General features: G+C 43.3%; 1 long non-coding RNA gene across 1 annotated transcript; it reads left to right on the plus strand.

Annotated features, from left to right (window-relative positions):
• LOC133382873 (uncharacterized) lies at positions 1-27,383 on the plus strand. The gene is made up of 6 exons (XR_009762108.1): positions 1-368; positions 568-654; positions 16,998-17,111; positions 19,789-19,980; positions 22,499-22,639; positions 24,391-27,383. It is a non-coding gene; the product is annotated as an uncharacterized LOC133382873 (long non-coding RNA).

The raw sequence follows: 27,383 nt of genomic DNA on the forward strand, positions 1-27,383 counted from the left end.
TGGTGGGACTTTTCAGGGAATGTTGACAGTCCTGCACACAGCTCCAAACTGGCTTAACTAAAGGATAAGAGGGAAGCTGCGAATGTTGTCTTGAAGCTTTCTGGCTACTTATACAGCAAGCCATCGTGCTCAAAGTTATTTTTTTTCCCTTTTGCATCTAGTCAAAGTTTTTCTTTTTTAGATCATTTTTATTTTCAAAAATACAGAGGAAATCCACAAACATAAGGCAGTAAAAGATTAGTACACACAGCAAAGATTAAATTTGTCTGGTCTTGTTTACCAGACGTGACATTTGTGCCTTCTTTTCTAACACACCTTCTGGAATAAAGAACTGAGTGTACTATCCATTCCACAAGAGTGTATATCAGGTTAGGTCAAATGTTTTCAACATTTGGGCTGGGTCAAAATTTCCCAACATTTTCTTAAAACGGCATTCTGCTAGCTCTGTGAACAATGCTAAAACACGTTTGTAATTTTGTTTTCTCGTTGGTTTGCATTCTCACTTAAAAACCAAAAAAACCAAAAATCATTGCCTTTCTAATTAAAAGCTGTTTCCATCTTTTACAGAAATGTTCCACTCCACAAGATCAACAACGGGATTTTGTGCAGCCCAGCTATTTGACTGAACACACAGCTCTGCGGCAAAATAAATTCGTAAGTGATGCTGGCATGCATTTTGAAAGCTGAAGTTTCAGGATAAACAAGTGCATTTAAACAAGTAGCATTAGCTTGGCTGTTTTAGATTGCAGGGCCCTTGGGGTAGGGACTTGTCAAGCCTGCTTTTAGAAAGCGCTGTGCCCATAGATAAGAATTGAATGAAGTGGTGGTGCTTCTATTAGAATAGCCAGCATTTATTAAAGGTGAGCAGAATGGCATGGATTTTCTTTGTAAGGCAAATGCAGCTGAAGGGGTCAATCAGTAGGGAGGGAGTGTGGTACTTCGTACTTCTTCCCCTAGCTGAGACTCCTCTGCAAATGCTCTTGTAGCTTGGTGTTAATCATTTTCCCTTCAGAAACAGCAAGTAAGCACAGCTGGCGGCAGGGGGGAGATCCTGGGAACAACTTGTCACAGGAAGGGTTAACCAATGCTCTCTACCACCCACCCATTCTCCCAAGACAGCGTTCCCTATCTGTGTTCATCAGGGCTGGATTAAGACATGCTGAGGCTCTAAGCCTTGTCAAGATTCAGAGGCCCCATACCTTAAAAATAAAGGGAGAAAAAGTGTTTTACGTTATAATTGAAAGGGTAATGAAAACAATAAATGGTAAACCATTATATTTGCATATATATGTAAACAAAGATGCAATGCAAAAGAACTAAATAAAACACTTCTTGCAAAAAGCATTATTTGCATTATCAAATACCTTATGATTTCTGAATTAGCATATATGAAACTGAAGACCATAGCCCCTCCCCTGTCATTCATTTCTGTCATTCATTTTTACAGCCTGAAAGGAGTTTCAAATATTGCAATGGCACAGCTACATTTAAAAGCAGATTATTAAGCAGATTCAGGCCCCTTAGCGGTGCATCAAAGGGGCAATTGCTAGATTTCACCTATCTTCTCGAAATACAAACTGATCTTGCATGTATTTTCCAATACATGGAATACATATTTTCCTCAGCTGCAAGGAGAGGATTAGTGAAAATGATGCCTGGCATGGAGCAGGACTTCAGGACATGTTGGCAGGCTAGCTCCCACTGTCTCCTCATGAGGTTGGGCAACCCATGGTTGCTGCAAGTAGTCCAGGAGCCCTAGAAGGGAAGTTGATGGGATTGGATGTGGATTAGAATGAAAAGGTCAGGGTTCAGAATTTTGGTGGTGGATTTTATATGAAAGGTTATTTAAGCCAAAGCTATTTCAATTATAATAAATCTTCTTAGTTATCTTCAATATATTTAGAGGCCCCTCATCATGTGAGACCCTAAGCCATGGCTTACTTGGCTTCTTCCTAAATCTGGCACTGGTGTTCGTGTTATCTTGGCAAACATGGCTTTGGAAACTCATGGTTGGCGAGATAAAATCCAGTTCTCCCTTGAACGGAAAGGTGGGATAGAAATTGAAATCATAATAATAATCCCCATGCTTTAAAAAAGAAAAGGGGAGGAGAACCTCACCACATACCTAGTTGTTATGATTCCAGAGGGCAGACATGCACTTCAGAAGGACAACAGCATAATGTAACCAGGAAATGCTGAGGAGGTTGGCTTTCTGGAAGACCATCCAGGGTTTGCAGGAAAGGTCCTATTTTTAGGAGTGGGGTGGGAATAGAAATGTGAAGGCTGGGGGGGAAACTGGGTTTTGCGGGAGGGAACTTTTTTCAGGGGAGGAGGTCTGTTTCCCCCCCCCCTGGATTTTCCTCATTTGTCTTCTAATTTTCTTCCACCACCACTGCTTAAAAAGAGAGGATCCTTCTTCACCTCCTCCTTCTTGGGAAGTGGCAGGAGCAGAAACTACTGTGCCCTTCCAGGTGTGGGCCGAGCCCTGGAACAGCCAAATGGGTTCATGCCATCATTAATCAGGACAGGCATGATGGCATAATTCGGGCTTCAGTATAGCAAGCAGATGTTCAGCGGACATCCGGAAAAAAATGTGACCAATATGGATCGCACCCTCTCTGGACTTATGTTATTAACCAAAACTAGAATGATTCGGCTTTTTGAGCTCACACTAACTTAACAATGGTTGATTGCTTTTATTATAGTTCAACAGTTTGTTTTTTAAACTGTTCTTTTTTACAGTGCAATTCTACGCTTGCCTACTCAAAAGTTCAAGAGGGCTTGCTCCTGGGCAGAGCTTGGAAAAGTTACTTTTTTTAAACTACAACTCCCATCAGCCCCAGCCAGCATGGCCACTGGATTGGACTGATGGGAGTTGTAGTTCAAAAAAGTAACTTTTCCAAGCTCTGCTCCTGGGTAAATGAGTCCAGAATTGCAGTCTTAGGCTGCCATCCAAACTCCCCTATCCTGGGCTACAGAAGGAAGACTGGATTGAGTGGAGACATCCCTCTGCTCACTTCTGCTTGCTCAGCCAGACACCCACCAACGTCGCAGGGAGGCAGGAGGTCCACTGATGGTAATTCTGGGCAGCAGAGTCCAGGGGAAAGCCCCAAAACGGGGTGTTCCAAGGGCAGAGAGAGGGAGGAGCTAAGCCAACGTGGGAGGGATCTGCTGGATCCTGAGCCAATCTCACAGTCAGCAGTGGCCAGCATCAGGCCCACTCTGCCTGCCTGCCCACCCTCTGCCACCGTCGACATGAGCGGCTAGGCTGCGGATGCAACAGTGGCAGTGAGGAGTGAGGACTGGAGCCTTAATGTGTTCTGTGTAATCTGCCTTGAACCTCAAAAGATGAGATATACATGTTTAAGCGTGGGGATTCAAGGGGCACCCTCCACTTTGCCAAAGCCCCCAGATGCAGGAGGAAGGTCCATGATAGGCAGAAAGGACACGGGAGGGGGGTCTATTAAAGCAAATGGGGCTCTGCTCCATCAACCTGAGTCTGATCTCAGCCTTACCCCACTGTCTGCCGTCTTAATTACCCCAAGTCCAGGGCGTGGCTCTGCCTGGCAACTTCCTCTTCCTCCTCCATAGCCTCAGTGTTGCCCTTGAGGAATTCAGCAGCAAGGTGGATGGGGACAAAAGGAAAATGAGTTGGCTCTGCCTGGCACTGCCTCCGTCTCTGCCTACCCTTGGCCTTCTGCCCTACAAGTCCCAACACAGACCAGCCACCACTGGGGAAAGTGGGGAGTAATGGGGGAAGCAGCAAGTCTACCATTGGCCAACCCCTCTAGGGCACCTTCTCCAAATTCCCTTGATCTGGAGTGAGTCCTCCTCATGAATAATAGCCTGCCTAGAAGTGAAGTCCTAGTTGTGAGTAAGGCAGATGGGCATGGCTGGAAGGACAGGAAGGAAGGAACTTCACCATGACTGTTCATGGTCAGTGATGAAGCCTGGAGTCTCAGAGAAGAAGGAACTGGGTTGGGTGACAATACCACCCCCTTCATTCTGCCTGATGATCTGCCCCACCCCTTTCCTCACCCAGGTGGACATGGTTTCCTTCCACAGCCAGGCCATTTTAGTTTGTTCAGCTTCCAGGTGACTTTCGTTCTAAATATTTTGAATCAATGGCTCTCCACTAAGCTTGCTGAAGAGTCCCTCAAACTGCTGTTACACTGCGCCTCCTGTGCCGACATCCTCATCTCATAAAAAAAAGTTCAAGCGTTAAGCTGATGTGTACGGCTTCTTTTGAATACGCTTGCACTTGTGCCCATCTGTTCAGGTGGCACCATGCCCACTGGGGTATGATGCCAGCTTTTAACGTAGCCTAGGTGCCAACAAATGCAAGCACCTAGGCTATGCACAGGGAACAGGCTGTACGACTCAGAGGATGACTTTGCTCCTGCCAGAAGATCCTCCTGTTTGCAAACAGAGCCAACTTTGGGTGACATGCTTCATTACACAGGGATCCATCTGTAGCAGCTTGCAGGCACAGCCCAGGCCTGGTTTCCTTTGGCCCAATGGCATCCCATCTTTTGAATTTGGTACGCCAAACAAGGAGAAGCAGGAGAATGAAGTTCATTCTCCTGTTCTGATCCAAGGCAAATGCAGTAAGTCATCTGCGGCAAAATTCTTTCTTCTCTAAAAGACTCTGGCGGCTCTCACGGCAGTGTCACTGACGCCTTTCCCCTTGTTTCCAGTTGTTAAATGCAGCCAAAAACAAGGCCAGCCCTATCATTAGGCAAGGTGAGGAGACTGCTTCAGGTGGCAGATTTTTGGGGGGGTGGGATGGCGGCAGCAGCAGCTCCTCCCTGGCTGTTCCTCCTAAGACCCTGAGGCCATTCCCCTCTGTTGGAGGACAGAGCTGTGCATGCTACACAACATGTCCTTACCCCTCTAAACTAACCTACTGCCCTGAGTTGCAGGTGCCCTCAGGTGTAGTGGAGGACACTGTCCTATCACCAGCATCGGATTAAGAGTCAGCTGCCAGTCCAGCCAGTTTCTGTATGTGGAATGGGGAGGGGACAACATATTGTCCTTTGCCTCAAGCAGCAAAAATGTTTTGGTCTGGCCCCCAGACAGAAATGACAGCGTATTCACACCTCTGTGCATGAAGTCTTGGTTTGTTTGTTTATCAGATTTCTTACCCTCCCGAGAGCAATATAATCATACAAGTAAAAACTAGTAAAAGAAGTAAAACAGTTTACATACAATTATAAAAGCAACGAAAACAGTTCCTAGCATAAGCAGTACAGAACGGATTAAACAAAACCGATGAGGTGAATCCCACAAAAATTCCTGACCTGGGAAAAGGCCAGGGGAAGTCTTCAGTATACAGCCAAGGTGTTAGCTGCATCTTTGTGGGGGAGGGAGTTCCACAATTCAAGGGTTGCCACAGAGAATGTGCTCCCTGGGTTGCTGTTCCCCACACTTCTGAGGGTGGTGGAGGAACCACCAAGAGCGCCCCCCTCTGCCAATCTCAATACCCAAAGAGTTAGTAGGGATAGAGGCAGCCTTTCAGATATTTGGAGCCTAAGTTGTTTAGGGCTTTAAACACCAATGTGTGCACCTTGAATTGGGTCTGGAAACCAGCTGGCAACCAGTGCAGCTGTTTTAACACAGGGGTTTCCTTTGCCTTTGCCCTTCTCTTCCCGCCTCCCTTCCACTGTCATCCTGGCTAAGAATGTGATGCAGTGTTGTTGTTTGTCTAAAGCAGGGATTAGGAACCTGTGGCCCTCCTGCTGATGTTGGACTACAACTCCCATCATCCCTGATCATCAACAATGATGGCTGGGGCTGACAGGAGCTGGAGTCCAACAACATCTGTAGGACACCAGATTGGGGAGGGCACAACTAGGGCACTGCTTTCTGCCAAAAGAAAATCTATAGTTCCTGCTGATTAATCCGATTTATATGTATGCATCAGATAAATAGATAGATTTTACACCGTAGCATGGAACAAGATGATGTATTCCCTCATTTCATCTACAAATGCAGATCGCACTGGAAGTTTTATTATTATTATTATTATTATTATTATTATTATTATTATTATTATTATTATTATTATTATTATTATTATATTTTATTAATTATTATTATTAATAAAAATAAATAGTTTATTATAATTAATTAATTAAATAAATAAGTAATTAATATTTTATTTTATTCATTATTAATAATAATTAATAGTTTAATTATACTTAATTTAATGTATTAATTAAATAAATTAAATTATTATTAGTATTAAATAATAATGATGGTAATGATCATGATAATAAGAATAATCCTGCCCTTCCTCCAGTAGGAGCCCAGTTGAATTGTACATTAAAATGAGTGACAAGACAGTGTAGCTTAGCAGGCTAGCTCAGGGAATGTTGGACATGTTGTTGCGCGTGTGCGTGTATAGATCATACAAGGAAGGAATCCAAGAGTTGCATAGAACAGGAATAAGCCAGGCCAGGCAATTATCATGTTTATCTTTATTAACTGCTATCCAAGCACACGTGTGTTTATCAAGATTGCACTCAACCATAAACATTTGGTTCTGTAATTTCCCTTGCATGCATATTTCACCATCTTTTCTCACAAAACATCTATCCCCTTCAAATGTAACTTTACAACCTATTTGAGCCAATTTTCTTACTGATAGAATGTTATATTTTAAACCAGAAACTAATAATACATCTGTCAAAATAGTTCCCAAATTACCCAACTTGAGCGTGCCTGTTGCAATCGCGTCCTGAGTCGATCCGTCAGCCAGATAAAGCTTCTGCTGCGTCGGCTTTGAAGTGTAAAATAAACTAGAGTCTGTGATTAGGCATTTAGACGCTCCACTGTCGAGAAGCCACTTAGAGTTAATGGGTTTATTGTCCCCTTAGTAACAAAGTTCACGCTTGTTCTCTGACTTTCAAAGTCCCTGTTATTCCTCTTCTTTAAACAATGTCTCTGTATATGTCCACGTGACCCACAAAAGTAACATATTTTATTCTCTTGCCTGCTTATTTGATTTTGTTGTTGTTGTACAGCCACAGTCTCTTTTATCTCTGCTTTCTTATTCTCTTGTCTTCTATTCCACTCTTGTTGAAGTTTCTGTTCTACAAAGTCCAAATTCAGATGTCCGTCAGGTAAAGTTTCCAGGCTAGAGACCGTGACGTCCCATTTTTGATCAAATGAAGATAACAGGATATAGACCATCTGAATGTCACTATGATGCACTCCTCTATCTTGCAGCTCAGCATTTAATCTACGAAATTCAGCCAGATGCTCTGTCATAGTCACTTCATCTGTAAAACGCATCTGATAAAGTTTCCGTGCTAAACACAGCCTGCTCCCCGCAGTTTGTTGAACATGAGCGGCTCTTAGTTTCTCCCACATCTGATTAGCTGTCGGCTCATTACTCACCAGCAACAGTTGAGAATCAGACAGCCCCAGAGTAATAAAAGCCTTCGCTTTCTCGTCTTTCTTCAACCACGCTGCTGAAGGAGCTGCCGGAGGGGGTTTTTCTACAACATCATTCAACTCTTCTTTAATCAGAACTGCTCTCATTCTCCATTTCCAGCTGGAGTAGTTTACAGCATTCAGCCTCTCCATCGGCATCCCGGATAACAGGTTTACAGCCATGTTGCCCACTCTTACTTGCCTCTCACTTGCACTTTGTTTCTCTCTGCACCAACGTCACGTCAACAGCTCTCGAACCCGCTACCATGTTTGATAAGCTGGGCCCATAACCCCTGTTGCGCGTGTGCGTGTATAGATCATACAAGAAAGGAATCCAAGAGTTGCATAGAACAGGAATAAGCCAGGCCAGGCAAGTTTCTTGTAAGAGTCTTTACTAGGCAAAGACATTAGACACAGTTCATTTCACAGACAGCGTTTCCCCCACTCTGAGCTTTTCCAAACATCCCATCTTATCAGGCTTCCCAGCCAGCTACTGACCTTGGCTTACCTGGCGCTCTGTTCTCACAGCTTAACCCTTCTGCTTCAGGTTTCACTCTCTTTGCTAAAAACCCTGTCTGTGAGTCTCACAGCATGCTTCACTGACCAACACATGTTGCCTGGCACACACAGCTCTGCCTCCTCCCTACCCTTTATCATCTGCCACCTGAGGCAGCCGTGCCATTCTGGGCTAGCACCGCCATGCATTGCCCCATGTTCCTGAGTAGGCCAGAAGAGTTACTTCCACCATCATCACATACACTGAACTGTCCTTGGCAGCAGCAACTCCATTTCTGACTCCAATTCAAAGTGCTGTTTTGACCTAAAAACTCTTGCATGGCTTGGGACTCCAATACCCCATGGACCACTTTTCCCCATATGAAGCTACCTGGACCCCGAGATCAAACATCTAAGGCCCTTCTCTGTATGCCCCCTCCAAGAGATGTTTGGAGGATGGCAATGAGAGAATGGGTCTTTTCTGTGGTAGCCCCCCCATTGTGGAATGCTCTCCCTGTGAAAGCTCATCTGGTGGCAACTTTATTATATTTTCAGTGCCAGGCAAAGATGCTTTTATTCTCTTGGGTATTTTGACAGCACAGTCGGTCAGCCTTTTAGTAGCTGCTGGTACTCATCTTGTGTGGAGGGGGTGAATATTTTCTGCTGTTTTAGATTACTTTTCTTTTGATGAAAACATTTAGTACTTTATATTTGTACTGCTTTCTTGAATAGCTTATGTATTTTGTATTTTATCATTGCAAATCCCTTCAGGGTGCCTCTGAATGTGTGCTTTGAAAAAAAAATAGCTTGCTCCAGCGATCTTTCCTAGCTGCCGCTAGCTGTTGAGCGCTTCATAATCATCTTGATTCCAATTCAGGCTGAGGGGCATTAAGTCAGTTGTGTTTCCTGATTAGAATTGGCACTGTGTGAGAGGGGCTTCTTGGTGTGTCTTTGTGATAACAGCTCAAGGTGTGTTGCATGCTGATACAAGGAGTGGTGACCCTGTACAGCCTGACACAGTAGAGACCATATGGGAATCACTGTCCTGTCCCGTACCAAAGCATAAATCCATATTGCTGATGAGGGCCATTAGCTATTCTCAACTCAAAGCCGAAGACTTCCTCTGTCTTCTCCCTTCGGCTACTTGAATCAGAAATATGCAAAACCCACTACACGGCACGCACACAGTCCTCATCCCTCTGGCAGACAACACGCTCTGTGGACATATTGACACTCGGAGATCAATTAATTGCTTTTGGTGCCAAAAATTCTTCCCTCACTGTCACACCTGCGAGTGCCTCAGAAATCTCATCATTCTTTATAGTCATTCAGGAGGAACTGGTGCCTATAATGGGGAAATCAATCCAGGCAGAATAGGGATGAGATAAAACTTGTGTTCTTTTTCAAAGCATTCCTCCTTTAGTGGCAGGCACTGGCAGAATTTCAATGTGTTGATTTAGCCCACTGGCCAACTTAACAGGAAGCCAGGCTATGCTCTCTTGCATTTCCTCAGTAATGCTGAGAGCATTCATTTGAGCCACTTCATATACAGCCAGGGGAGTTTCTGCACATGAAGAAACTTATCCAAAGGTTGGGTAAGTTAATGCACACTGTAGCTAGCCTTTTATAGTTGAAGGGCTGCTTTCTGTTTAGGGATGCTTCATGACTTTGTTCTTTGTGAATTCTAATATGAACTGAGCTTTTGCAGATTTTGCATCTCTCTGAATTTTGCAGTGCAGTTCTTGGTTCTAATAATTAATAATATCAAAATGTGTTTACAGATGCATATTTTTTTACAAAATGCATTTCTAAACGAGAAAAAATACTTAGAAATGTGTATTCCCCTCCACCAGAAAGTACATTCAAAAATATATATTTAAATACAAATGTTCATGCCGATTAAAAAAATAATAGTCACAGATTGATGCTGAAATGGGATGGAACAAACTCATAAACACATGCAAAAGTGATACTGATCAGTAACCGACTGACCTATCCATCTCTGTTTCTGTTTGCTTCTTTCCCACTATCTGTCTTTGTCCATTTCTTTAAAATGCATATGTACAAGAGGGACCTGCAACAAAATGTTGTATTATGAAATGTTCCTGTTCTGGATTCCATCCAGTGAACCATATCTTCTTTCAGGATATTCTATCCCCTTCTGCTGTGCTTTCCATTTTTTACACACACACACACACACACACCTCTCTCCAACAGCTAGTCATATTTTGTGGCCACTGAGAATTCAGACTCCCTTCCTGAGAAAGTCAGTTCAGGCATGGGTATCTGCCCTACATCTTCTGCAGTGAAAACAAACACAAAGATTTCATTCACCTTCTTTGCAATCTCCTTTTTCCTTTTCTAGCGGACATTTTTAACTCCCATGGATACAGTGGTCCAACCTCTTGCATAGCAGGTATCTTGTAGGAAAGAAAACCTTAGCCAGGCTCACAGAAGCAAGACTAATGTATTTCTCTGTACAGCATGAGAATTCACTACATAAAAATTATGGCATCAATCAACTGAATTTGATGAAGGAACTCAAGGTAATGGGGAATTTTTTAAAAGGCTCCTTTCAATGTGTGTGCTTGATGACACCTTTTGGCCTAGTTTAGCACAGCAGCATTTGATATGAGCGCTCGCACTAGCATCTTGGGCAGGTCGCCTTTTAAAATATTTCCCTGTCATTTATTATCCCAATATGACTCATTCTGCAGTGTATTTGCAAAGCAGAAATGGGCAATTTGCTGTAGAATGGCAAGGTTTTCTGACTGGCCGCAGCAAAGAGATGCCTTAAATTAAGCTGCTGAAAACTGGAGTAACCAGAACTGGACTTTTATGAGCTCAGTTTAGTTCTGATAAAGAAAACACATTGCTAAACTTAGAATGCACTCAGAGACGCCCAATTCTTTAATTCCAGGTGTATGGGTTATATTCAACATGGCGCTAAGGCTAAGGTTCTGTCACTGCAAGGATTTGTCCTTGTGTGAAGGAACAATGCCCCTTCTCCTCTCCTCACTCCTCCATATGTTCTAGGGTTTCCCTCAACCCTCCAGAGCAGACTTGGGGATGGCATAGGGCACATGCAGGGGGAGGGGGGGAATTCCCCTTGTGCTAGTGCTAATCCTTGTGTTAGCACAAAAAGTTGGTTGAATACACCCTGTGGCTTTTGCACCTGTCTTTGGTTGGGAGATCTTGGAGTTCTAGTTACATCAGGAGTGGTCAGTGGAGAAGGGCTAGCCTCCGAGCACCAGTATTGCTGTCGTGGTAGGGCGGCAATGAGGTCAAGGTGATGCAGATTTTTTTAATGCTTTAATGTAAATGGTATGTTTTTATGTTGTACGTCGCCCAGAGTGGCTGGATGACCATAAATCTAATAAATCAATAAATGCAGGTGCACCAGCAAAGCCAGTCCAGCACTCCAGCTGTTGTACCTGCACCATGCTAACCTCACCACTGTCCTGCTCCGTCCATGCCCCATCCTGGTGCATGGCAGCAACACCAGTGCTATGAGACCCAAGTCTCTGGTGGTCCCCTTCTCCTCTGACCATTCCTGAGTAAAACGAAAACGAACAAACAAAACGCAGATCTGAAAAACCTGAAGCCTGCTAAAACCTTATTGCAAAGTATGGCACTAACTCCCCAATTAAGTATTAGCTAAGTATTTCCCAGCCTTTTAGGTTTAAAAGAGACAGTCAGGCTCCTAATCTGGAACAGACTGGGAGACTACTTCCCTTGGAGAAGAGTGCTTAAGAGTGGGGGGGGCGTACTTCACGTTCGCAGGATCTTCTTTGTACGTGTGTGTGCTTTTTTCTTTAGGTATGGAGGAGAAATTTCTATTACGTTTGCATTTAAAAGCAAACCCACCTAATTAACACTTTCCAAAGCAATCAGCAAACTATGCTTTGAAATTTGCATTTCTCCAAATTTTGCAGTGCAGTTCTCCAGTCAAGTAATGTGTACAAAAATGCATGTACAGGCATACCCCACTTTAACGTTCGCGATGGGACCGGAGAGTATACTTAAAGCGAAAATAACTGTTAAGTGAAGCAATTGTCTTCACTTGTAGTGCACGCAATCACCACTAGATGGCAGCGGCGTCACGCCGATAAAATATACGTTATTGCAAAGCGCGCAAACGTTAAGCGGGGTATGGGGATGAATGGAGCATGTACGTTATAGCGAGGCAACGTTAAGCGGGGCAACGTTAAGCGGGGTATGCCTGTATTCGTTAAAATAACATACAAAACTGCATTTTATTAGGGAAACTGCTTCCCACAATGTGAATATTAGTCAAAATTGCATTCATGTGTGCAGGGCCAGCTCCAAAGGGCAGACAGGTGGGGCCCTGGCCGAGGGTCCCTGGGGCTACAGGGGACCCTCTGCTCCCCTTTTGTGATTCATGGCAGGATCACTGCCGTGGATTGCACAGCAAGAGCTTTGGAGTCCCCACCATTCCCTCGTTCAACCTACCTTTCTTAGCTGTGTTGTGTGGCTATGTGCGCAGTGTGTGCAGTGCGCTATGCTCATGCAGTCCTGCCCTTAACCAAGATGATGGCTGAGGTTTCCCTAAGGGGCTGAAGCCTCTGCCGCCAACTTGGCTGAAGGCACACGTGTGCTAAGCACGCATCCCTGCCATGAGCCAAGATGGCGGCAGAGGCTTCAGCCCCTTAGGGAAACCTCGGGCACCATCTTGGTTAAGGGCAGTGCTGCATGCACTGCGCGCACAGCCACACAACACAGCCAAGAAAGGTAGGTTGAGCGAGGGAATGGAGGGGGCTCCAAAGCTCTCACCATGCAATCTGTAGCAGCGATCCTGCCGCAAATCATGGAAGGGGAGCACCAGGGCCCGGGGCAGGCTTGTGCCCAAGGGCCCCGGCATGTCTGGGGCCAGCCCTGCCTGTGTATATTAGAAGAAACTCATGTTAAAATGCTGATGCATTTCCTTGAGGCCTTTAAAAAAATAGTTTTGCAAAGTGATTCGGAAATGTGGAGAACTGAACTTCTTGTTTACAGACTAGCAGTGGTTCTTTCCTATCTCTATCTGGAGAGGCCAGGGGTTGGAGCTAGATCTTCTGCAGGTAAAGCAGATGCTCTGCCCCTGAGCTACAACCTTTCCTCACCTATATTAGCATACGATGGGAGTTGTAGTCCAAAACATCGGAAGAGCACCAGGTTGACAAAGATCACTATGCTCAGATTATGTCAGGACCAGAGATACACTACCACCACTATGCCAGTGTAAGAGCTGCCATATCATATGCATGCTCAACTTGGGAAAAACAGACAATGAGGTGGTAGTGGTGGATACATTTTGCTTCTAATGTGTATGCATGTGCCATCAGCCTGCCATTTCATATCATTGTGCAACTCATTCTGAACTGCTGATAACCGCTTGGAGGACAATTATATTTTTCTTCTTTTAATATATCGTTAATGTAAAGTGCAAGCAACTTTTTCCAATATGGAAAATACTACTGGAGAGTAAATGAGTAGAGTTGTCAGCAGGCAAAGCCCATCCTTCACTATCAGGGCATAGGCAGGGGGCGTAGGCTTAGACAGTAATCTGTGGTATAAGAACTGGGGCATTATATGGGATATTCATCAGTGAAACGCTAGAGGGTATGGAACGTGAATGATGTGATGCCGGTGCTGAACAGCACAGTTCAGAGTAATGAAGCTGATTGCGAGCAATATCTCAGCAGACCGAAAAACCAAAACCAAATTCCTCAGCAGCCACGATGACCTTACCTTAGTTATTTGGAGGCTCATTTCCTGATGCTACACATCAGCTTGAGATGGAAACACCTGCAACCACCCAGGTTCATTACAAAGAGGAGCAGAGGGCATGATGTTTACTAGGGCAGATAAGCCCCATACGGAAATAAGGAATGACCTGATTCGATCCTGATTAGTCAGGATGGAGCTGGTGGGAGCTACTTCAGGAGGTAAAAGCTGGAAGGTGAGCCAGTGTGATATAGCGGCTAAAGTGCTGGACTAGGACCAGGGAGACCTCAATTCAAATCCGCACACAGGCATGACTCTCTCAACCTAAACTACTTCACATGGTTGTTTTGATGATAAAATGGGAGAACTATGAATTAGCTCCTTATTAGAAAGGGTGATTAGGGAAGGGTGAGAAATTTGATTCAGTTTGCATTTCAAGCCAAATCTATCAAATTCACACTTTCCAAAACAATATGAAAACTGAAACACAGCCATCCTTTGAAATTCGCATGTATTTGAATTTTGCAATGCAGTTCTCCAACTAACCAATGTTTACAAAAATGTATATGCTGGGGAAAGTATGCATAAAAATGAATATAGGAGTCAAAATAACACACACAAATACATTATATGAAATTGCTTGCCAAAAAATGGGTGTATTAGTCAAAACTACCTACAAAAATGTGTGTGTTAGGATAAATTCGCATAAAATGCTAGAGAATTTCTGCTTCCTCCAGCTTACTGGTCCTTTAATTGGTTGTTTCCTGTTCACTTCTCGTGACTATGTTATGAATTGGCCATTTGGTTCATTGCTTCCTGCTGTCAGGATCTTAATTATTCCTTTCTTGTTCTGCAGCCAGAACAATTGCTCAGGGTGTGTGTGTGTGAGAGAGAGCGAGAGAGAGAGAGCGAGAGAGAGAGAGAGAGAGAGCATTGGCCAGTTTGGTTTGGAAGCATTCCATTGACCTAACAAGCTAACATCAATTCGAGTTTGTTCTGTATTCGCTAGCCACTGCTTTTACTGACCCATTTTTTTTTCTGCTCGGAAAAAATGTTGATATTAATATCGATATTTTAAAAGAAAATATCGATATTTTGAAGGAAAAACTGATATTTCCTTTAAAAATACCAACGCTTTAGAGGAAATATTGATATTTTAAAAGGAAATATAAGATTATCATTCTTACAATCAATGCTTAGGAGGCGGATTTTTTTTATAGAGAGCGAGAGAGAGTGAGAGAGAGAGAGAGAGAGAGACTATATTCCTGTAGCACAGTACCTATAATAATAAAGAAAGTAAAATGAAGGGGCAAGTGATCTTAGCAGTGTCAGGTTATCCATTTATAACATATTACATTCAGAGCCTGGAAAAGTTACTTTTTTGAACTACAACTCCCATCAGCCCAATCCAGTGGCCATGCTGGCTGGGGCTGATGGGAGTTGTAGTTCAAAACAAGTAACTTTTCCAAGCTGTGATTACATTGTTAGTATTGTTATGAGTACCCCACATTCCTTAGCTGAAGTTACTTACGTTTGGTTTCCTTTGGATAAGAAAGCATTTTCGTAGCAGAATTTGCTTTGGTTGCAAATATATGAGTAGAGCATAAGTGGGGGCAAACAGCAGGCATCCCTACAAGGCTGCAGCTCTGATACCTGACCTCAGATACCCCAAAGGGAAGCCCTTGCGCAACAAGGAGCCTTTTAGCCCACTCTCTCAGTTGTCTTTCTCTGCCTCTGGCTGTTCCCAAATGCAAAGTGCTGCTTTTTTCACAAACAGACATATCTGCCCCTCCTCTTATCTGGTGTTAGTGGTGTCGTCTTAGCCAATATCTGATATATATATCTCATTTAAACAGAGATTTCCAGATTAACCATTCACTCCTATTAGCCAACATATTCTGCAGTGACTTTAATTCCATCACTGGTGTTCATTGTTTGCCACCCTGTGCTCCTACTGGGAGGGTGGGATATAAATTTTATTAGTAGTATTAGTATTAGTATTTGTATTAAATAATAATAATAATAATAGCTTATGTTTATTATTTACAATAATAATTGTTTTCTATGTCATCATCCTGGGAGATTCCCCAAAGAGCTCATGACTCCAGCGTATTTTCAAGTCCCAGGAGAATGGGTAGGGCTGAGCCACTTACACATTGCCAAAAAGGGAGAAATGCATCACCAAAAGATGGCCAGGATTTGCATAAAGCTTGCATGTGCTAACTTACATGCATAGATGAACATTTAGAAGTAATTACTATAATTTAAGTAGTATAAAGAAGTATGAATTTACACAAAAGGCTGCAGTTCTCACATGTATCCTGACACCCGGGCTTTTGACATTGAGACCTGGGCATCTCTAGAAACAGACACTTAAGGAATCAAAGAATACTACCAATTAATATTTCAAGCAATTTAATGTATAAAATGCTATGGCATTGGGGGCTCCCCTGGAATCCAAATGGGGGAGCAGGATATGTTGGCATGATAATGCTATGAACCTTTCACCTTATGCTCAGCATGACTGCAAATAAACTTTATATCACAGAAATGCTGTAAGCCTCCAGTGACCTTCATTCGGAGGTAACCAAACTCATGGTGCATGTGGAGACTCCTGGAACTTCTCACTGCTCAGAGACTGGGATCTATGAAACACTATTTTGCCATCAAAAGAATACGTGAATAGAACTTTGATCTGTCACAGAACTGGCTGCTACATCACGGCAAGAGTGTTTCAATAGGCATATGGCTTGGTCCACCCAGTCTAAATGACCTAGACCGTTGTTCTTCAACCTTGAGTTTCCAGATGTTGTTGGATTACAACTCCCATCAATCTCAGTCAGCTTAGCCAACGGCCAAGGATGATGGGAGTTGTAGTCCAACAACATCTGGTTGAAGAACAGTGACCTAGACCACACTCTAACATAAGAAATGCTTGAGAGCCATTCACACAGATTTTTTTGCAATATGTCCACACTCTTTTTCAAATGACAGTGACTCATCTGGATTTCTTCCACTTCAGCCAGAAAGTAGCATGGAATGATGTATCTTTTCGGGCTGGCTTGGAGCAGTGCCAATTTAGATGATGTGAGGAATTACATGCTGCTGTTCTGTAGGAACAGGTCTCTGAACTCTGACATGTTAGCCTGCACCACAAGTCACCTTGATGTAGCTGGATAAAGTGTGTGTATAAAGCACCTGTAATGGGGAGACCTGGCAGCATTCAGTGCTGGCCTTTAATACAATTGGTTTGTATCAGCTTGTGAATTCAATTGTTTGATGTGTTGTCTATTAAACTGTTAAAACTAGCACACATCTGTTTTGCAATTGCACAACAGAAAACAAGGAATGCAAGAACAGGAAACTGGAATCCTGGAATGGAAATGGACAGGGAAGTATTTCAAGACAAACACTCACTCTGATGTGAAGGTTGCCACTGATTAATACCGAAGGTAAGTGAAGAATAAATAAACAAGGTAAAAGCAAAAAACTCACTAATCATCATCACCATCATCTATTACCCACCCTTTACCCAAAGATCCCAGGGCGGGTTATAACAATTTTTAAATGTGACATTAAAAACAATTTTAAAACAACCTAAAACCCCAAAATCGGGTGGGTCCTAAAACTACATGTCTCAGGTGTCAGAGGCCAGAGTAAAGAGGAGTGTCTTCAATATTTGTTTAAATCTGATGGGGAGGGAGTTCGACAATGTAGGGACTGCTAAAGAAAATGCCTCCTCCCGGGCCGCCGCCACCCTGAACTTCTGAGGTGGTGGAACTACCAAAAGGGCCCCCTCTACTGATATCAACACCTGAGAGGTGTTGTAGGGAAGGAGGAGGTCTTTCAGATATATGGGACCTAAGTCATTTAGGGCTTTAAACATTAATGTGAGCACCCTGAATTGGGCCTAGAAATGAACAGGCAACTAATGCAGCTGTTTTAAAATAGGGGTTATATGAGATCTTAAAGGAACCCCTGCCAATAGGCTGGCTGCTGCATTTTGGACCACTTGAAGTTTCCAAATCATCTTCAAGGGCAGCCCCATTTAGAGCACATTACAATAATCCAATCTGGGAGTTACCAGAGCATGGAATACTGTGGTCAAGTCATTTCTCTCCAAAAGGGCCAAAACTGTTGAACCAGAAGGAGCTGGGAAAAGGCACGCCTAGCCACTGAGGCCACCTGGGCCTCCAGTGACAACATTGGATCCAAGAGTACCCCCAAGCTGCAGACGTGCTTCTTCCAGTGGAATCCAACCCCATCCAGAACAGGCCATCTCTCCCCCACCTGGACTCTGGACACATAACACCTCTGTCTTTTCAGGATTCAGCCGCAATTTGATCTTAAGGGGTTTAAGGCTGTAGGCTGGATTCCACAAAATCTGCTAAGACTGCAATGCCGTGCACATTTACATCACAGTAAGCTCCAATGAATAAAGTGGGACTTATTTCTGAGTAAACAAGCATAGCACTAGTCAAATTTGTATAGACCGTGTTCATAAAAGAGTCTGTGGAAGTCAATGCGAAGCGAATCTTGTTCCTTCTGGAAAAAAGATAAAATACCAGTCATTGGGAAGCACATGTTTGCTGAAGAACACAAGTGGGGAGAGTGTTCTTGCACTCATGTCCTGCTTGCAGGCTTCCCATGGGCATCTGATTGGCCACTCTGAGAACAGGATGCTGGACTAGATGGGCCACTGGCCTGATCCAGCAGGGCTCTTACGCTCTGAAGGCAGAGTGAAGTGGAATGAAGCTGACTGCTCCTTTAAATAGCTCCTCATCCTCTTGGGTGAGGTATGGAGACTGTCCAAGTCTACAGCTTCCCGCCCCCACCCCATGCTCTTGCTCTCTCACACCCATGCCATTTTATATATGAGGACTTCCAGTTGTGGGGGGCTTTCTTTTCTTTTCTTTTTTTTGCTGTTGACCACATTTCAAGGTGAGCTCTGACGTCCAGTGTAGAATTAAATGCCAGAATGGAACATTTCATAGACCGTAGAAATGTCAGCAGGAAGACAGTACATCCTCAGTTTTAGGCTGTCCCTAAATGATAGACATCTTCTAGAGCAGTAATGAGGATCCTCCAGCCCACAGGCCTATTGGTTTATTTATTTATTATTTTATTTTATTTATTAGATTTATATCCCGCCCTTCCTCCCAGTAAGAGCCCAGGGCAGCATTAGGCCCCTCAGGCTCCTCCAAATGGTCCATGAAGCCATTTCTTCCAAAGCCCGCCCACCTTCCAATCATGTGATAGCCAGTGTGGTGTAGTGGTTAAGGCAGCCTTTCCCAACCAGTGTGCCTCCAGATGTTGTTGAACCACAACTCCCATCTTTCCTGACCATTGGCTATGCTGGCTGAGGCTGATGGGAGTTCTGGTCCAACAACATCTGGAGGCACACTGGTTGGGAAAGGCTGGGTTAAGGTGTTGGACTATGACCTGGGAGACCAGGGTTCGAATCCCCACACAGCCATGAAGCTCACTGGGTGACCTTAATGTTTTAAATTGTCTTAGTATCTTAAGTGTATGTTTCATGGTTTTAATGTCACGAATAGTTTAATTCTATTTTAATTGTATATTTTGTATGTTTTTTTACCTATGTGTAGTTTTTATTTGTAAGCTGCCCTGAGTTCCAGTTTTGGAAAAAGGGCGGGGTAAAAATAAAGATTCATTCATTCATTCATTCATTGGGCCAGTCACTGCATCTCAGCCTCATGAAAACCCTATTCATAGGGTCGCCATAAGTCGAAATCGACTTGAAGGCAGTCCATCATCTGACATCACTTGCCACTCACTCTGGTTGACCCCAGTTGCCCATGCTGCTATACGCACTTTCCACAACAGCCACAGCTTGTAAATTCTAACTGCAGCATTGCTTTTTCTATGAACAGCCAGTTTTTCTTAATGCACCTTTGAAACTGGCACCTTTTTAACATCCTGCATCCAGTTGCTAAGACAGTTGCCAAGGCTACTCTGAATGCGGCTTCTGATGAACTTCCCCCTCTTGCACACCGGAGACTTCAGAGTGCCAGACAGCACACTCTTTTAAACTTTTGAAAAGTGGCAGAGACTTGGGGCGCATCCAGATGGTCTGTTTATTGAACTTTCATTCTGATTTGTTTGCAGAGAGGTTAACGCAAGTATTCTCCCACATTTTCCAGTGCATTTTTATCGCAAAAAGTCCAGTATATTGTAAAAGCAGGTTTGTTGTGTAAGACCTCCCAAGCAACCATAATTTCAAAACCTGAATTTGCCAGCATGTGATTGAATCCCACCCCCAAACAGCAACTATCTGGAAGTTCCCTTCTCGGCTGAACAGTAAGACTTCTTTGCGGAACTTATTTTGCAGTTGTGAAATGGTGCATTCTTATAAGAAGACGGGTGTGCTGCACGTCACCATGTCTAAATCATTTCATGCTTGTGAGTGTGTGATAGGGGACTGTGTTTGTGCCTGCGTGGTGGCTGTGTTCAGAGATCCTGCGCCCCCCCCACCCTGTGGTTAGCTCATAATCAGCTTATTTGTTGCTTATAATTGGTGTCTTGAGAACTGAAATGATGGTTTATTAACTTTCCTGTGTTTTGCACATGATGTCCCCCCCCCATGGTTTGCTCATGAGGGGTTTGCTGTCTTATTGCTCTACATTGCTTGATGTGTGATATGGACCTTGATGCTTTGAACTGGTTGCTGCTTTGAGGGGAGACTTTGCATCTGTGCTCGCCTCGTAATAGACACACTGCTCTTTGTTTATTGTTCTGATTTGTCTTTAATCACACCCTCTTCGCTTTGGCCTCACCCACTTTCCCCACACCCATTTATGCCTTTTACCCACATCCACCATTGGAATGTGGTCTTGGAAGGCTGGCCACGTTCAGTCCTGGCCCTCGGGGCAGAAGTGGTTCCCCAGCCCTGTCCTAAAGACTTGTGGTGAATGATGCATGGTGCATATCATTACATCCTTCCCATCCATTCCAGCTACAACCAGAGAAATGACAATGGGCTTGATGGACCCTTGTCTTCTAGTATAAAGATTACATTAGATACCAACCATTTCCCACTGGAGAGAGAATCCAAGACCTGCCGTTCTTCTTTTCACCCTGTTGTCATTTAGGGCATGGTGGAAGGTTCATTGGTTTCTCAGCAGGCTTACCTCTGAGAGGAGGGCTAGCAGAATGCAGTTTGCCAAATATAAACTCTTCCTTTTCTTTCCGATTTGCCGATTTGCATTTGTATAATTAGGTACTTTTAGCAAATGAAAGAAAGTCGAAAGGGAATTAACAAGTTCCGCTTAGTTCCACTTCGTGCCTCACAGCAGTCCACTTTGGCAAGCGATTTATTTTTGAGGAAATCAATCATGCTTCCTCATAATGACGGAGAGCACCTGCTAGCAAAACGGCACTCTTTTGTTTAGCCTCCCAACAACCATGTCACTAATAAGCCTTCAGGAAGGCTTCATAGCAACTTTCTTCTTTAGCCTATCCAGAGCTGCTGGCTTCCCATCGCTCATAGCAGAGGCATGTTCCATGAAACTGGTAAGGTGGTGACTGTTTTTTCTGTAAGAAATATGACTGACAGGCACAGCATGGTTCCTCCTGACCACGACTTGGGGTGAGCTGGCATCCCTGAACCAGGGTATACAGAGTTTGCAGAATGTCAGAGCACCACAAAGCCACTGGGTGGGGCACTTCTTGACAGAGACCAAGCTGGCGTTACAGGAGAGAAGCCAAAGTCCAAACTAGGGACAGAGTCCATTTAGTGCTCCGTTTCGGATCTTGTTCCATCCGCCTTGCAGGCAGTAAGTTCGTGTTCATTTCGCTGCCACTTTTCTTTTATCAATTTGGCTTTTTCCCCCTTGAGAAATAATGATGTTCCTATCTTTCTTTCATTGAAATGCCCAGGAAGAACCAAGTGCCTTTTGCTTAAGAGCTCCTTTTTTCTCTCCCCCCTTCACTTGCCTCTTCCCCCCTGCAGCCTCCTCTGTCGTTTTGTGCCCTTTAATTTTTCTCTCCCCCACCATGTATGTGTGCGTGTGTGAGAGAGAGACTGCGTATGAGTGACACGCTTATCCCCCCCTTTTCCATCCCTCCTTTCTCCTGCTGCTGCTTCGAGAGACTCTGCAGAGAAAGAGAAATGCTTTCACATGTACACAAATCACAAGAATGGGGAGGGAAGAGGGCAAGTAGAGCAAAGAAAGAATGGGGAGGGCTTTAGCAGCAGTGCTAATAGCCGCAGCAGAGGCAGCGGTTGGGAAAGGGAGAGCCTGCCTGCTGAGGTGATATTCAAAGTGCTGGTTTAAAATCCCATGTTGGGAAAATCCACAGAAGGCCGCAGGCAACTAGGTCAGTCCATTGAGCTTGCAAATATGTGGAATGGAACAACGTTCGGTGCCAAATTCAAAATTTGAGAAATTCTCGCAACACCCATGAGATTTTATCTCTCAGCAAATATTTAACATAGACTTCTCCTGCATAGCATTCTGTATTCCAGATTAGATCTCATTTGACATCGTTGGGTGCAGAAGAGGTTTCTGTGGCTATGGCCATATTTCCAGTAATGTGGTCAGGCCATGAGATGCTTAGGGGTAAATAAGGGCTAAAAAAAGAGAAAAAATATTTACCTTTTAAAAAAAAAAGGAGCATGCAGGAGAAGAGGAGAATGTTGTGGCCCCCATAGCTATGCAATTAACTAATATTGGAAGGCTCCCACACTTTAGTCTATTTGAAAGACCTTGAAGACCTACTTGTGTCACATGGTTTACACATGATTGTGACGACTTTCTTTGTTGGGGTATTTTTAACTCATGTTTTTACAAAAATAATGTTTTTGTTATTTTTTTAGTTGCCACTGGTTTATTATTGTTCTGGGTCGTTTGTAGAGGTTATATTGCATGTAATGTTTTGTATCGCTGATGGCGTTGCCCAGTTGGTGCTAACAAGGTCTTCTTGGTGGTGGTTCCCAGTTTGTGGAATGCCTTCCCCGGTAAGTTGCATCTGTCTCCTTCATTATTTTAAAACATTCCTGTCCATCAAGGCATATGATGGCTCAGAGACACCGTTCCTGACACCCTTGAAATTATCAGCTATAAGGCTGTTTTTCAATGTTTTTCAATGTTCTTAACGTTTTTAAATGTTGTTAAAAAAACAACCCAATTTTAATGGTATTGTTTTGCTGCTTAGTCATCCTGGGCTTCTTTGGAAGGAAGGACAGGAAAGAAATGTAATAAATATTAAAGATGTATTTTGAACTCCTGTTATGTAAGCTGCCTTGAAAGAGTTGTACTCAGAAAGCAGCCTACACATATTAACAAGCCAACACTCAGATTAAATGGGATGCCTTCAAAGAGCTTGGCTTGGTTTGATTTTAACTCAGGTTTGAAGAAAAAGAGGCAAACAGGGATGAGAGAGAGATCACATGTCAGTTGCAAAACAAGGGGGCTAAAGCAGATTCCAGATTTAAAAGGTAACATTCTGCAACAATTCATTAAAAAAAACCTACTGGAAATTAACAAGATTCAAGCATTCTGGTTTATGTCATGCAAAGCTGTGAGTTTGGAAGCAGGAAAGACCACATGTCATGAAGATTGTAGTTTTAGCATTGTTAAGTCTTAGCATTGTTAGCAAAGGTTGAGCATCTAGGAATAAGTCATGGTCTATTCATACCTACAAACCCCTATGGCGGGGGGGGGCTAACCACCAGCTCAGGAGCCTGATCCAGCCCCCAAAGATCTTTTTCTGCCTCCTCCCATCTGCACTAACTTTGGCAGCAATGGCAATAAATAAATAAATAAAGTAGACATAGTACTGGAGTGGACAAAGAGGTTTAAAACTCTCCACCCAGCTCAGAACCCTTTCCTAGTTATTAGACCAATCATTTGTTGGACAGGGAGGAGACAATAAATTCCTCTGATGATCTGCATGGATCAGCTGAGGAGAGGTATTTGGGTGTGTGCAAGAGTGTGGGGAGTCTGGCTACACCCGATGCTGGCTTGCAGCCCTCAGGCCAAATGAAGTTAGCCATGCCAGCCATAATGGAATTTGTGATGAATTTCCCACATTTTATGCTGAGACTTTTTACATTGGAAAGAATTCAGGTAAGAGTAAAATTAAGGTTTATTTGGACTCAGTTAACTTTCTTGCACTAACCAGGGAAGATATAGCAAGGATTAATGCACCAATCACAGACATAAGAATGTAGGTGATGTTATTATTAAATATCTTAAGAATGGCAAATCTCTCAGAGCATGCTGGCTGGATTTTTATAAATCTTTTAGAGAGCAATTAATTCCTTGACTAGTTATCTTGTTTAATGGAGAAGAGGCAAATTTTACCATCCGGGGAGAAAGCACCTGTTTAATGGAGAAATTTGGGGGTGGGGGAGAACAGGGAGGAAATTCCTCCTGTACATCTCTTGAAGGGAACAAGTTACATATACCCACCTAGAAAACCCAGTAATGGCTGACACAGTGAGAGTCTCGGGAAGTGACAAAATTATTAACACTTGGCAACTCTCCATTTTCCTCTTTTATCTCATACCTGTTATTGATTCCTAGAAAAGAAAAGGGAACGGTTCATTAAAAAAAAAAACATAAAAATTGACAGGTTTAAAAATGTTATTCTGCAAGGATTGTTTTTTCTCCTGTGAAAGAGTGCTATGTAAAATCAAGTCGGGTAATGTCCTAATAACTATGTCTCATCTTTTTTGGTTTCCATCCCAACCCCACATTTTTACAGAGGTCAGCAACACCTGACAGGATTAACTATCCAACTGAGACTGATGGAAGTGGCTTTAATGACTGAACATCTGAAATGTACAAATTTCTCTTGCTGGGATTATCAAAGAAGCAAACAATTTATTGAGTAATTGGAGAAAGCTGTAGGTAAGAACATGAGAAAAGCTTGGCTGAATAAGGCTAAAGGCGCATCTAATCCAGCAAGATGTAAGAGGATTGAAGACCTCCATAGATGTTAGGCAAATGAATGTTTATTATTCAGTGCCTTGTTGAAAGAAGTCATCTACAAAATTGTGAGTAGGTGGTTTGTCCCCTTCATACAACTCGAGGATATGTGGAAAGTAGGAATCAGATGTGCTGAAAGGGAAATGGTAAAGAGGGCATATTAATGCTTGTTTGGTGCTCATGAGTTTGGGGAACAGATAAGAGATTAAAAAAGGAAATCACATACATGCTTTTTCACTCAATCCTTGCTAATACTGCAAAATGTCAGATGGAAAGACCTTGTGTTACTTAACAGTACAACCCCATGCATGTCTTTTTAAAGGGAATTCCTATTGAATTAACTGAGACTTACTCTCAAATAAGTTGGGGTAGAATTGCAGCTTTAGCCACAAACACTTGATAATCAGTTTGTGGCTTGCTGCTGTCATTACCCACAGTGACCAGGATACTGAATCAGAAGCTACAGGCCATTGACTGAGGTGCTGGACCAGAATCCTGGCTTTGAATCTGATACTGGTGGGACCCACTGAAGCTGAGGCAGGTAAACAGGAGACTGCTGAATTAGATGCCACAGCACTAGGGCCTGCAGAGTCTGAGCCAGGAAAATGTCAGATGTCTTGCCAACTCCTGAGGAACTAAGTGCCTCTCACAGTACCCTGCTGATCCAATGGCCTACAGAATGCACCAGGAAAGACGCCATGGAACAAAGGTGATGCACCCATCTTTAAGCCAGATCAGTGGTCCTTTAAGAAGTGTCCTTGTCCACCAAAGGGGGAACAGCATAGGAGAGGTGGACTGGAAGCAGAGGCTCAAAAGTTCTCAGTTCACCTCTAGCCCTCCTCAGAGGAAGTTGTTCACTTAGAGCTCCCATAGTGCTGAATCCACCAACCTGCCTTCCTGTACCCCATGAGCAGCACCTCAGGACCAGGACAGAGCAGTGGCCAAGCTATGTGTGGCTCAAAAAGAGAACGGTGCATAGGCACCCACAAGGGGGAAGTAATATTGGTGGCAGTAGTGGGAGGTAGGGCAGTGAAAGTGTTATGTGCCTGGCTTCCAGACAACAAGTGTCACTGCCACTTATTAAGAGGGAGAAGGGAAGATATTAGGCGTGATGCAGGTGCCATGGCAGGAGCGTTGGATTGGCTCTGCCAGCACACCCACAACACTTCTCGCTCCTCATGCCGCTCTGGCCACACCTCACCCCCTCCCTTTCAGTAAGCAGCAGCGATGTTCAGCATCCAGAGTCCAGGTACGCAACACTGCCCTACCTTTGCCATCCCACCAACTGCTACTGGTTGGTGTGTTTGTTTGTTTAATTCTGGCGTTTATAAGGCCACCTTTGAAAGCCCTCCCAATGGGAACTTGTATGCCTGATTAAAACATAAAACACAATTAAAATAATCTTACTGTAATTACAAAACTAAAATAGCAGTTTGAAAAACACCACACAGGTCAGCACAGCAAGCCAGATAAAACAGATGTAAGTGGTTATGAAAAAAAAAATAGAAACAGTTTATACAATTAAATGCACAGCCCAACATCTTAGCTAGGTACAAACTGAAACTTTGCTTGAATTCAAGGCTCATTTAAGAACTAACCAAGATGGACCCAAAAGTATATCCCCTGGGAGGAAGTTATACAAATATGAGGCCATCACCAAAAAGCCCTTGTATCTGGCACTTGCCAATCTGATGGATTTAATGTTGGGGATGGGGAGAAATTAATCTTGGTTGCAGTTTAATGTGAATCTACGTAATTCGCATTTCCTGAAGTAATCAACAAATTGCATTGCAGCTAATCCTTTGAAATCCACACAGCTCTGAACTTTATGATGTGATTCTCCAACAAAAATGTGTACAGAAATGTGTATATTGGAGGCAAGTGTGCAAAAACTTCATTTATTAGTGAAAATAACATACAAACGTTCATTTTACTCAGGAAAATTGCTTACATAAATGTGTATATTAGGAAAAATTTAATACAAAATATGCATACTATGAGAAGTGAAGAAAAATACTGACAAATGTTTGTGATGGTTTTTTTTTTAAAAAAAAACAACCCTCAAACTTATGTGGAAATGTGATGAACTAAATTTAAAACTGGTGAAATGAGAAACAGAGACAAACTGAAATTGACAGATTTGCCCATCCCTAGTTAATGTGCATAATCAGAAGAAACACTATTTCTTAAGGAACCAGGAGACTTTTTCTAAGCTATATGGATAATCAAAAACAAACAAGAAGAAAACCAGACAAATGCAGGTCACTCTATATCTTGTAAGATTAAAACTGAAATCCAAACTCCCGACCTGCCATGCTGGGCGGTAGTGGTGGATGGAGAAGAGGTCTTCCTTTGCCCAGCTCAAAACAGCTCCACCAGCCTCTGACCTCGAAGGGACACCAGCATCACTCCTCTAGTGCAGAGCTCCCTATTCTGCCTACCAAAAGTGTGTTGGAATAGGCTAATGTTGCATGGTCACTTTAAGGGATATTTGGGAATATCCCATGTACCTGTTTACCATGATGTAACTTCCTAATGGGTGGGGTTTAGTTACCTGACTTCCTTTTCCTTTGTCCTGGGGGATTTTTGAATATTCTCCCTTTCCTGCTGATCTTCCCACCTTTGAGAGAGGCCACATGGCAAGATGCTCTCTCTCTGAGAGCATCCATTACAAACACCAAAATGGACTGAGACTATTTCTTTCTTCCAAGCTAAAGCCCATGTTCTTCTAAACATATGAGGTTGCGAGTAAACATTCTTTTTCTTTTA

Source organism: Rhineura floridana, chromosome 4, assembly GCF_030035675.1.
Source record: "Rhineura floridana isolate rRhiFlo1 chromosome 4, rRhiFlo1.hap2, whole genome shotgun sequence".
Lineage (NCBI taxonomy): Eukaryota > Metazoa > Chordata > Lepidosauria > Squamata > Rhineuridae > Rhineura > Rhineura floridana.